We start from the raw sequence: 13,730 nt of genomic DNA on the forward strand, positions 1-13,730 counted from the left end.
GGCCGGACGACTTGCATCCGAGAGTGCTAAAGGAATTGGCGGATGTGATTGCAGTGCCATTGGCCATTATCTTTGAAAACTCGTGGCGAACGGGAGAAGTCCCGGATGACTGGAAAAAGGCTAAAGTAGTGCCAATCTTTAAAAAAGGGAAGAAGGAGGATCCTGGGAACTACAGGCCAGTCAGCCTCACCTCAGTCCCCGGAAAAATCATGGAGCAGGTCCTCAAAGTATCAATCCTGAAGCACTTACATGAGAGGAAAGTGATCAGGAACAGTCAGCATGGATTCACCAAGGGAAGGTCATGCCTGACTAATCTAATTGCCTTCTATGAAGAGATTACTGGTTCTGTGGATGAAGGGAAAGCAGTGGATGTATTGTTTCTTGACTTTAGCAAAGCCTTTAACACGGTCTCTCACAGTATTCTTGTCAGCAAGTTAAAGAAGTATGGGCTGGATGAATGAACTATAAGGTGGGTAGAAAGTTGGCTAGATTGTCGGGCTCAACGGGTAGTGATCAATGGCTCCATGTCTAGTTGGCAGCTGGTGTCAAGTGGAGTGCCCCAGGGGTCGGTCCTGGGGCTGGTTTTGTTCAATATCTTCATAAATGATCTGGAGGATGGTGTGGATTGCACTCTCAGCAAATTTGCGGATGATACTAAACTAGGAGGAGTGGTAGATACGCTGGAGGGCAGGGATAGGATACAGAGGGACCTAGACAAATTGGAGGATTGGACCAAAAGAAATCTGATGAGGTTCAATAAGGATAAGTGCAGTATCCTGCACTTAGGACGGAAGAACCGAATGCACAGCTACAGACTAGGGACCGAATGGCTAGGCAGCAGTTCTGCGGAAAAGGACCTAGGGGTGACAGTGGACGAGAAGCTGGATATGAGTCAGCAGTGTGCCCTTGTTGCCAAGAAGGCCAATGGCATTTTGGGATGTATAAGTAGGGGCATAGCGAGCAGATCAAGGGACGTGATCGTCCCCCTCTATTCGACATTGGTGAGGCCTCATCTGGAGTACTGTGTCCAGTTTTGGGCCCCACACTACAAAAAGGATGTGGAAAAACTAGAAAGAGTCCAGTGGAGGGCAACAAAAATGATTAGGGGACTGGAACACATGACTTATGAGGAGAGGCTGAGGGAACTGGGATTGTTTAGTCTGCAGAAGAGAAGAATGAGGAGGGATTTGATAGCTGCTTTCAACTACCTGAGAGGTGGTTCCAGAGAGGATGGTTCTAGACTATTCTCAGTGGTAGAAGAGGACAGGACAAGGAGTAATGGTCTCAAGTTGCAGTGGGGGAGGTTTAGGTTGGATATTAGGAAAAACTTTTTCACTAGGAGGGTGGTGAAACACTGGAATGCGTTACCTAGGGAGGTGGTAGAATCTCCTTCCTTAAAAGTTTTTAAGGTCAGGCTTGACAAAGCCCTGGCTGGGATGATTTAATTGGGGATGGGTCCTGCTTTGAGCAGGGGGTTGGACTAGATGACCTCCTGAGGTCCCTTCCAACCCTGATATTCTATGGTTCTATGATTCAGAGCTCAGGGGAGTGGGGTGGGGCAGAGCGGGGGGGGGGGGGGGGGGAAGAAGCGGGCTGGGGTGGGGCTGGAACAGCATGCAGCTGCGCAGGGCAGCGGGAAATTTGGTGCCCCAAATTTCATGGTGCCCTATGCAGCCGCGTACTTTGCGTATGGGTAAGGATGGCCCTGAATGCGCCCCCCAGATTCAGGAAGCAAAAGGTACAGAAAAAGAGCCCAAATGTATTCCTCATAAAAAAATCCTATGATTTTAAGCCAATCTTGTGATTTCTGAATGTCTAGACTTGGCAATACTGGAGGTTGCAGTCCCAAATCACACTCCCTTTCCCTGCTGCAATGGTGTTCTGAAAACCTATATCTAAATCCCAGGTCATCCTCAGCAGTGGCGTTTTGTGTTGCTTTCGCCCACTGAATGGCCTGCCTGTGTTTGGGATGATATTCCCCTACATATATTCCCTCTCACTTTTCTAGACTGAATCTGTTTTCTGTCCATTTTTCAAAAGCCTCCAAGGTCCTTTGTGTGATTTTTCTCCCTTACTTCGTATTTGCAAAGTCTCCCCAACTAAGGAGCTCCTGACAATTTCATTCATATGCTGCTTTTGCAGTCTTCGGGTCACTAATAAGGCGTTAAATAAAATCAGATCTTACATGGATCTTTATCATGCCTCTGGCAGACATCTTTCCAACTAAGTACACTGCAGTTCTTGGTCCTTCAGCCAATTGGAGATCCATAGGACAGTACTTCTATCCAAGCCAATTTGAATTAATTCTGTGAGGTTCTTTACTAAAATTCAGATACACTAAAAGTAACAGAAAGAAAAGGAGGACTTGTGGCACCTTAGAGACTAACCAATTTATTTGAGCATAAGCTTTCGTGAGCTACAGTCTCTCCCCCCCCGCCACACTCTCCTGCTGGTAATAGCTCATTTTAAGTGATCACTCTCCTTACAGTGTGCATGATAAACACCCTTTTTTTCATGTTCTGTGTGTATATAAATCTCCTCACTGTATTTTCCACTGAATGCATCCGATGAAGTGAGCTGTAGCTCACGAAAGCGTATGCTCAAAAAAATTGGTTAGTCTCTAAGGTGCCACAGTACTCCTTTTCTTTTTGCGAATACAGACTAACACGGCTGCTACTCTGAAACCTAAAAGTAACAGCATTCCCTTCATCCACGGGTTTGTCTTTCAATCCAGAACAGCCAGATGTATTCTTTATAAGCCCTCAAAGCTGTTTGCGCAGGGTTCTGCTATCTGCTGTGGGCTCAGTTCTGCCCTCAGTCACAGGGGTGGAAGTCCCACTGAAGCCTACCCTGGATTCTGTCCATCTCCTTTTGCTCCTGCAACTGGTGTCACAACCCAATGACCTCCCCGCCAGGGGAACCCCTGGGTAAGCAGCTTAGCACTGTATGTTGCTAGCGCCTGTATAGGTAGTGGAGTATATTGTGGGAAGGGTTGAAGGTGTAAGTGTGGAGTAAAAAAATTCTTTTGCAGGTTGAAGGGGGAGGAGGGGAGAAAGGAACGGGTTGACTCGACGTTCAAGCCATGTCCAAAAATAAGATGCTGACTCCAGCCCAAGGCCACGGCACACAATTGACTCTTGGCTGCCTGCCAAGAAAGACGGGGGCCTGGATTCCAACCCCAACCAGCCATAAAAACAAAGCAGTAAACTAAACAAAACTGCAGGGGAATGCAAAAACTACTAGACAGTAAAGGCTAGCAAGAAGGAAAACAACAGTTTCTTGCGTACCTGAAGCCGGTGTGTTTTGGGAAAGTTGAGGGAGCCACAGAAGGCCAGTTTGAACTGGTATAAAAAGCACGGGGGACTGAGGCCCCTGAAAGAAATGCCCCCAAAAGACCTCAGGACTTAAAACCCTCCTAAAATCAACAGCGGACCCTGGATGACCTGTGCACAGGACAGAACTCCTGTCCATCTCTCTGCCTCTTCTTATGTTACACCCAGGCTTGGCCAGCCTTGGGTAGTGTGTGTGTGTGAGTATAAAAGTGGGTTAGGGCTTGGGGCACTAATGCTTTCTTCCTTCCTCTGAGTGACGTGGGGAACCCCCAGCACTCTCAGCTGTTATTTTGCTTTATTTTATTAATAAAGCTTTAAAACTTAGATACTTGGTGTGCTCCTTCATCCCCTCCCCCTAACAATCCTGCGGCTTCAGCCTGATCACCTGATGCCTCAGGCAAATCGGTAACATAAATCTGTCACAGTTTTGGTGGAGAATTGTGGAGTGGGGGACCCTGCAGAGCGCACCAAGTGTTCTGCCCTTGGCATTTCATGTTTGCTCTGCCGGCGCTGTTGGTATTTCATGTTGAGGATTTTATAATTAAAGGTGTGCCTGTTCATTTTTAGTTAGTGAGCCTTTAGAAATAGAGAAAAGGCCATTGCTTTTGGGGAATTTTTGTTGTGAGGGGTCACCACTTAGGTTTTTAGATTTGTATATGGTGGCTAAGGTTACTGTTGCTTTTTCACATAAACAGCAATATAGCATGAACAAAATTGTTAGGGTGGCAACAATTGCATACACTTGCCAGTAGTGGCTTTTGGCTTTATTAGTAATATGGCATGACAAATTTTTTTGTTGGCATAGATGCCCTATTTGGACGGCTGTGACAAAGGCTGCTTTTTTCAGATTAAACATGTGCTGCAACTCCATAAAGGAGGAGGCATCTGTCTGGAATACGGCCAGTTGTTCTCGTGTGTGCGTTAAGGGCAGGAAAACATTGGGTGTAATTCATGAAAAATTAAACACAACATAGTTAGAGATATTAACTGTACTTCGCACAACCGCGGGCCAATGCACCGAAAGATGTTGTGCCTGAGAGTGTAACAGCAAATTAAGGGGTACCCTGGGACAGGTGGTTCTCCAAACACATGCAGAGGTATTGATAAACATATGGGCTTTAGTGGGGGCCTATTTTTATGCTTCCCCTTTTTAGCAGATGTGCTGACCCACCTTATAAAAGTGGCCTGGAATTGCCTTTTTTTAATATATTATTTGAGGGGGTTTTATAGGCCACAATTGCTAAGTGTTGCCCTTTGCAATTCATATGTGCTGATAGTCAGCAGATATAGTCAGCACATACAGCTTAGCTGTGTCATTGGGGGGCATCACCTCCCACATCTCCCCCCACCAACAGTGGTGGCAAATGTTATCCGCCACCAACTGGGAGGCAGCCACTCAACGCTGGATCCTCCTGAATGCCACCTTGGGGGCTTTAGACATTTACCTGCCCCTAACACGCTTTCAGGTCCCAGCCTTCCTTCCTAATTATACCAGGGGTGCCACCCTCCAACTTGCCCTCCTCAGGCAAATGTTGTCCTCGTCCCTGCAAAAAAGGCGGACCTTAGTGGGCTCCTTATAAAATGGGGCCAATACAACGACCAGTATTTAAAATATTGAGCAAAAAAACATTAAAAACCAAACAATTAGAACAATTAAAAAAAACCATAAAACTGGTCACAAGTGCGGACCTCACCCAGCTTACAGTGGCCACTGCAGCCCTCAAACATACTGCTGAATTGGCCCTCCACATGCAAAATACCTTGCAAAAACTAATTAAAACCATAATTAAAGCCGGGGACCAACTAGCATGGAATTCTGTGTGCTCCCAGCTCCAACAATATTTAACCCAACAAGTCCATAGCATCCAAAAAAATGTGCTCCATAAAGCCTAGCCTGGGAAAATCCATCCCCACTCAGGGATTCCCCGAAAGCAATGGCCTTTTCGCTATGTCTGGAGGGTCACTAACTGGAAGGGCACAGGCATAGCCTGCTCCTTCACGGCCTTTGGTCGCATAAAAAGAGTATGGGCCCCTGCTATAAAAATCCAACCAGGCCTTTAAAAAGGCTGCCTCTAAAACTAAGTGGTCCATCGCAATTTATAAAAAGTGGTGCCCCCCCAATGACACAGCTAAGCTGTATGTGCTGACTACGTCTGCTAACTATCAGCACATATAAATTGCAAAGGACAACACTTGGCAATTGTGGCCTATAAAGCCCCTCAAATAATATATTAAAAAAAGGCAATTCCAGGCCACTTTTATAAAGTAAGTCAGCACATCTGCTAAAAAAACCCAAAACGTCAAAATATACCCCCCCCAAGGCCCATATGTTTACCAATACCGCTGTGTGTGTTCAAAAAACCACCTACTCCAGGGTACCCCTTAATTTGCTGTTAAACTCTCAAGCACAAATTTTTTCGGTGCATTGGCCCGCGGTTGTGCGAAGTATAGTTAATATCTCTAACTATGTTGTGTTTAATTTTTCATAAATTACACCCAATGTTTTCCTGCCCTTAATGCAAACCCAGGAACAAATGACCGTATTCCAGACAGATGCCTCCTCCTTTACAGAGTTGCAGCAGACGTTTAATCTAAAAAAAGCTGCCTTTATCACAGCCATCCAAATAAAGCACCTATGCCAATAGAAAAGCGTGTTATACTACGTTACTAATAAAGCCAAAAGCCACTACTGGAAAGTGAATGCAATTGTTGTCGCCCTAACAATTTTGTTCATGCTATATTGCTGTTTATATAAAAAAACCAACAGTAACCCTAGCCACCGTGTCAGAGGAAGGGTAAAAACCTAAATGGTGACCCCTCGCAACAAAATGTTGATTCGGGGTTAAAGGGGGAAATGTCACAACCCAATGCTCCTCCCTCCCCCATGGGGACCCCTGGGTAAGCAGCTTAGCATTGTATGTTGCTAGCGCCTATATATGTAGTGGAGTGTATCATGGGAAAGGTTAAAGGTGTGAGTGTGGAGTAAAAGATTCCTTTGCAGGTTGCGAGAGGCAGAAGGGGGAGGAGGGGAGAAAGGAACGGGTTGACTCGACGTTCCAGCCAGGTCCAAAGAGAAGACGCTAACTCCAGCCCAAGGCCATGGCACACAACCGACTCTCAGCTGCCTGCCAAGAAAGATGGGGGCCTGGATTCCAACCCCAACCAGCAGTAAAAACAAAGCAGTCAACTAAACAAAACTGCAGGGGCTTGCAAAAACTAGTGAGACAGTGAAGGTCAGCGATGGGGAACACAATAGTTTCTCGCATCCCTGAAGCTGGCATGTTTGGGGAAAGCTGTGGGAGGCCAGTTTAAACTGGTACAAAAAGCACGAAAAACTAAGGCCCCTAAACAAAACACCCCCAGAAAACCCCAAGACTTAATACCCTCCTGAGAGCTGAAACAAATCAGAGATCAACAGCGGACCCTGAACAACCTGTGCACAAAACAGAACTCCCGTCCACCTCTCCCCCTCTTCTTCTTACATTACACCAGGGCTTGGCCAGCCTTGAGTACTGTGTGTGTAAGTATGAAAGTGGGTTAGGGCTTGGGGCACTAACGCTTTCTTCCTTCCTCTGAGTGACGTGGGGAACCCCCAGCACTCTCCGCTGTTATTTTACTTTATTTGATTAATAAAGCTTTAAAATTTAAACACTTGATGTGCTCCTTGATGTGCTCCTCCCCCTAACAATCCTGCAGCCTCAGCCTGATCACCTGACGCCTTAGGCAGATTGGGACAGATTTATGTAACCACTGGTTCCCACATGCTTGACAGCAAGTGAAGAATCCTGGTGGTGGTCCTTTGCCCCTCGGGTCACACCCTTCTGGCACCAGGAGGCAGCAGCAAGCCAGTCATTGCTTCATATCTGAATCACAACATGCCAAGGCCACAGCATCTCCACAGCAAGAGGCCAGCCAGGATCACAGGCTTCTTTGTCTATGCTGGGGGCTCCCAGTGCCCTTGGTTCACTCAACTCTCTTGTTCTCATCTTCCTGCAGCTCCTCAAACACTGAAAAGTACAGGGGTGATTTGAATGGCTTGATGTGAAGACAGCTACGGCAGCCTGCAGTTGCTCAGAGGGACTTCATGCATGGAACTGAATGGTGTGCAGGGCTGCTTTCCAATGGGTTTCCCCAAGTCTTTGTTGTGACCAAGAGCCCTTTAAGATCTGAGTTCTGAGCATGGTAACACATCATGAAACATATGACTGTGTGACAGATCACCTCCTCATGGTGCCACCCATACCTCTGCAATCTGGTGGCAAGGCAATCTCCACTGGAACTGCATCTCACGTTGATCTGAAGCTGCCTGATTTTGCTGACCTTGTGGGCAAGCTGCAAGGCCTCTCTGTCTGTTCTGGCTTTTCCAGTGAGTGTGAAGAGTGGGAAGGGCTTTCAGGAGTGGCTGGGGGCATTATTAGCCCCGTAACTGACATTATGTGAATTCTGAGCATTACTGAAGTATCTGTTTTCAAATCTTTCCTTACTGCACCAAGAGACATTGCAGTAACACATTGTGTACAGCAAAAGAACAGTTTTGTTTCTTGTCACATCCTCCCATCCATTCTAGGGTGCACATTCTGTGGGGCAGGGAATGTGTCTGTATATATCCCGAGGTAATCTAAATAACAATATTAATGGATAATCCTCTTTCTCCCTATCAAAGCACAGGGGCACTATGTGCTTCTCTAAATACTCTTATCTCTAAGCAAAATATGTGACTGTCAGGACTGGAAAATGTGTCCAGTGCCAAGAGACAGAAGATGCTATCTCCTGGCCAGACACCAGCATGGAAGATGCTGCCCTTCCCCGTGGAGTCCCAGGATGTCATCCAGCACACTCCACCTTCCTGGCTGCTTGGGAGGGCGTGCTGGATTGCTGGGGCCTCACATTTTTGTACAGCTCTGGCTGGCAGGTGTCTGACAATTGAGACTGCTCCTCAGTCAGTTTCTCTCTCCTCCATCCCTCGTCTCGATCCCTAGGGTGTAGGTCTTGCTGGAGCCCAGGGCATAACTAATGGTGTGAACCAAAGCTGTGAACCAGAGCAGGCCTGGCCCTGGCATAACAACAACACACTAGGTATCGGCTAACCAAGTAAGCACATTCCTGATCGGAGAGGATGGTGCAAGAACACCCAGAGTTCTCAAGTAACTACATAAACACATTCTTAAGAGATGGTATTGGGACACACCAACCCCTTCTAGGGCAAGGATGGCATGACAGGATAACTGCTAAGGATGTTTTGTTCAAACTAGTAGGTACAAGGAGAAGGGTGGTAACTAGCAATGTCTGGAGAGTAACACGTAACTTTCTTGTATCAGCATATAAAGGAAGTCATAGGAGGGGCATCTTTATCCAGCCGAGAAGGCAGCACCTTGGTGGAGCCAAAAGGGCATGCAGATCACAGGGAAGAGAGTAGTGGGAGCTAACTTTCTTTTAAAGGGATGGGAGGCCACAATCTAGTGGCTTCACCAGGGGGTTAAATTTCCTGTTTCCAGCACGTCCTGAGGACATGGCTTTGACAGGCTCTGGTGGGGCTGGAGCCGGAGCTCGGTTCTCTCAGCCAGAAGGATGGACAGGCATGGTCCGGAGGAATTCTTAGGGATTCTGGAAAGGACAGAAGACCCTTATGGCCAGGAAAGGTAAGTCCTCTGAGTTTCTAGGCTGAGAGTCCAGATTTACATCCCCTTCTCACTTTCATTGTGTGTTGTTATTTTTCAGACAATGCAAAGCTAGTTTCCAAGTGTATTTCTCTTGGCAAACATGGGAAGCTAGGACAACCTGTGTTCCTCAACACAACAACGTACTGTACTGGGGCAGGGACCATTTTAATTTCAACTGTATTAGTCCAATGTCATGTAAATCTCAACAATGACCGGCAGGACAAAAAATCCTGGTTAGAAATATAATGCCTGAAGTCAAAAAATGTCCTGCATATGGCCACTAAACAAAGCCCTGCACTCCACCAGCTCTCTCTTAATTACACCATTCTACATGCTTATTCACTGTTCCTGCTCTCTTCTTACAGTTTTAATTGGCTTCACTATGATTGACTTCGACAAGTGCCTTGAAACCTAATCGTCTATAAACTTTTTTCTCTTTGTAAATAAAATACTGAAATAGATTTAGAAATTACTAGTGACACCCACTGGTGAAAAGACGGAACTGTACAACATTTATGCTAAAAGAAAAGGAGTACTTGTGGCACCTTAGAGACTAACCAATTTATTTGAGCATAAGCTTTCTCACTTCAAGCTTATGCTCAAATAAATTGGTTAGTCTCTAAGGTGCCACAAGTACTCCTTTTCTTTTTGCGAATACAGACTAACACGACTGTTACTCTGAAACATTTATGCTAGTTTGCATAACGCCAAAGAAGAGTATGATGGGGAAAGTGTCTAGTACCTTCCGTTCACTGTTTGTTTTGTCCTAATATGGATAGTTATGGTTCTCTGAGATTTTAAATGAATTGTTACCAGTGCTGCTACTCAGTTCCCACCCTCGGGAGCACCTGGACCATAAAGGGTTGCTGCCCATACAGAATCTGAGGTACTGCCAACTGCCCCCGGCCTGACCATAGATTTTTGGAGTGGAGACTCCAGAGCCACTCCTGTCAGCTGAAGGAGAAATTAAAGATCCCAAAGTCTCCTTGCTGGAATGTAGGATGTCCCTATGGCAGGAGATCTCATGTCTTTTTGGAAATATTCCTTTGTCTCTAATGTTTCCTAATAAAAATAGTGAGACTAGAATCGCCCTTTCCCAGTGCTGCTGATGCACCTCCTCTTTGCTCCCAGTTTGACAAGGAAGGCACCATTTCTATGCCCTCTTTACAACACAACACAACAGCCAACGTAACTCATCCACTGGCATGAGATTTCGCAGATATATACGAATCTAATGATTAACTATTGTAAGCTTAGTAAAATTGCAAGCCAAAATCTTCATTTACAAACAGTTAGAGTTGATGAGAGAAAGCAATGTTATTATCTTTCATATCACTTAAAAAACCCCTACACAACAAACACATTACTATCAAGTATTAAGGAGATGCACACTTCATAAACAACCACCTTACCTCTGACCCAAGGATAGGGTTTTTTCTTAATTGCTTTTTAAAAATGTATTATTTGTGTTTCCTTGATTTCAGAAGCAAAATGTTTCCTTTCAAGTCATTTTGCTAAACTGGAAATATTACCAGTTAACATATTCAACAAGTAAAAAGAGAGAAATTTGTTAAAGCACTTACAGTTGTTGGTTCTTGAGACTAATTCTGTCAGTGCAGTTTAACAGGAAAGGTGTATAACATTATTCCCAATTACAGTTATGTATGACTGTAGACTAGCACTTCAAGCTGATCAATATATGCAATTGATGTGCACGTATAGGAGGCCAGATTCTGTTCTCAATCCCATTGGTAGAAATCAGGATTACTCGGCTGAAGTTAATGTATCACATGTGTAAGTAAGGGCAGAGCTGGAGCCAGGATTTTTAGGTTTCTTTTCTGGGAGGTTTACATATTGAGTTTACTGAGGAAAGAACTGTATGTAGTTTTGGATTCGAGTGAAGCTTGGGGTGAATGGCTGTGCAATTCTTTATACTTGAAAGGAAGAACGTGTTAGTTTTGTATGTGGGCGGTGAATAATTGTATCATTCCTGCCTTCAAAAACTGAATCTTGCCGAATTTTCAAACAGTGGAGTGTAATGTGACTTCAGCGGGGAAATGGAGGGTGTCACAGCTCTGATCGAGCTCTTGGCCGCTCACTAGACTGCTGTGAGGGAACCCAGCTGCTTTACAGCTCTGGGGGCTGAACAGAGCCAAACCACTATCCCACGTGGGGTCCCTAGGCACCTTTCTGAGGTATATATTCTGTGGCAAGCACCACTCCTCAGAGCTGGAACCTGCTGTCCAGTTGCCTCACCTCCGGACTCAGTGCTGGCTCTTCAGACACCCCCATAGCTCCAATACCCCCTTGCAGAACTCCACCCCAAGATGTGAGCCTTCAGGGTTACCTCTTCCAGGGGCCACATGTAGGTGTAAGTGCTTAACACATCCAGGCTTTGCAGAGACAGCCAACAGATTCTTGCTCTTCAAAGCACAAGACACACTCAAAGAGCACAGAGCATTTAGAAAACAGCAAACATCCTAACTGCAGTGCCCCTCACTAGCTCCCGGTTCCCCGGGGAGTCCTTAGGGACCATCTGTGTTTCAGGCAGGTTGGCAGGGTTCCCTCATCAGACTCCTACGTGCTGGGCTACTTCTCCTTTCTCTTGAGCTAGAGAAAAAGGGCATGCAGAAGAGCAGCTCCTCCCTTTTATACCTTCCAGCCCCCTTTGTCAGGGGACATCTTGCTCTGCTTCCTCAGGTGATCACAGACCCATGCCAGCTCACTTTGTTGCCAAGGCGATCCCTCCCTTGACAAACCAGTTCTCCTTTTGTCTAGGTGCATCCTTTGTGAATAGGGGAGAAGCAAGGTTTAACAGCCCTTTGTTGTTAGGCCTCTGCCACTACCCCTGTTGGAACTGCAGTCCAACATGGAGGTGAAACAACAACAGAGAAGAAAAAAGTCTGCACCTTCCAAATGGAGTTTGCCACTCGGTAAAGATGCATCGAGAGCCCATAACTGCACACAGAATTCACAGCTTGTTCAACCAGACCTCCTGATCCTCACAGAAGGATGGAAAGAAACAGTCATGTTGCAAAAGCTCCCAGAGGAGCTCTATGAAAGTCTTTTCATTTCAAAACATACTTACTGGATTTAAACAAAATGTTCAGAAAACCTTCTAGCTGCTTGTGAGATTTAACCCTAGAACTCTGGAAGTATGAGATGTTCTCTTTCTTCAGGTACAAAGGAATCAGCCTCAGCCTGAGAACGGGACTGTCTGTTTCAGGTGCTCATCTGGCACCCCCTTGCCACAGCATCCGAGCACCTCACAGTCTTCAATGCAGTTACCCTCATGGCACCCACAGGAGAGGGGAAAATGTTGTTATTCCCATTGAACAAATATGGCACAGAGAGACTGAGGGCCCAATTTTTACATCTATGCAGGCGCCTAAAGACGCAAGCATTTTCCAAAGCACCTAGGTACCTAAATCCAATAGATTTAAATGGGAGTTAGGCAACCAGGAGCTTTTGAAAACCCTACTCAGTGCCTATCTACATCTGTAGGTGCCTAAAGACCTTTACAAACCTGGGTTTAAATAGCTGACATAGGCAGGTGTATGGTGGAGCAGGGAACTGAGTGCAAATTTTCTGCAGCCCAGGCTAGCCCCCTAAACCATCTCCTCGATGCTGCTGTGAAATGAAGCCTGGAGCAAACACCACCTCTGCGGCACAGCCAGGACTGGGGTCCTCATGCTCTAGCAACATCGGCTTCCAGCCATTTGAACTACAGAACGATGTGTTTCAGCTCTCCCCTACAGAAATACCTGCATGTCCTTTTCAGCTGCAACCAGCCACACCTATAGAGCTCAATCCCAATGAAGTCAGCAGGAGTCTTTCCAGTGACTTCCAAGGGCTTTGGATCAGGTTCATAGTGCCCAGTCCTGCTTTCACCGAAGGTAATAGCAACACAATTTACACTGACCTCCAAGGGAACAGGAACAGACCCCAGAATCACCACATCCAAAATCATTAACAGCTTTGCTGAATTACAATGTATTTTTTTCAAACATAACCCATGCCTGAGGTGAAAAGGAGATTTAACTATTTGAAGGAGTAGTGACCAGCTGCTTTTCAGCTAAGGCGAACAAAGAGGCATGAGACAAAGGCCAACATTTCAACTCAGGATAATTTTTAAACGACTTGTAACTCAAAAACAGTTTCATGACTTTTCTTCCAACTTTGAACACACATTCTCCTTTGCCTTCCGAGTTAATCTGGCAATTTTCAGCACAAACGAGCTTTCTAACCCAAAGTTATGGGGCTAAAAATAGAGCTTAATAGCAGCAGCTATTGCAGTGTTAGGACTAGATTGTCACTTTGCACTGCAACCCTGCGTAAGGGGATAGCGTGTAGCTGGTTCCCCCTTGCTGCAGAACGGGGGAAGGGAAGTGATTTGTGCCATCCCGCTCCTCCCTGCAAAACACTCCTTGTGAGTAAATGCTCAGAATGGTCCAGTGCTTAGGGCAGTGATTTAGGAAACCAGGATTCAAGTTTCTGCTTTGCCACATACTTCCTGTGTGATCCCGGGCAGGCCATTTAGTCTTTCTTTCCCTCAGCTCCCCATCTCGGCAATGGGGATAACAGCACGGCCCTGCCTCCCAGGGGTGCTGAAAAGATAAATTAAACCCAGACTGCAAGCGCTCAGACATGACTGTAGCAGGAGGCCACATAAGCACCTTTATGCTTTACCACTTTCTTCCTCTTATTACTCTTTATTAATCATTTCTATTAATTTTTA

At 45.9% G+C, this 13,730-nt stretch overlaps 1 protein-coding gene across 10 annotated transcripts in view; it reads right to left on the reverse strand.

Annotated features, from left to right (window-relative positions):
* The window catches only part of DNAH9 (dynein axonemal heavy chain 9), a 399,480-nt gene that overhangs the window by 165,048 nt on the left and 220,702 nt on the right, over positions 1 to 13,730 (reverse strand). The gene's annotated exons all lie outside the window — the stretch shown is intronic.

This window comes from Lepidochelys kempii, chromosome 14, assembly GCF_965140265.1.
Source record: "Lepidochelys kempii isolate rLepKem1 chromosome 14, rLepKem1.hap2, whole genome shotgun sequence".
Classification (NCBI taxonomy): Eukaryota; Metazoa; Chordata; order Testudines; family Cheloniidae; genus Lepidochelys; species Lepidochelys kempii.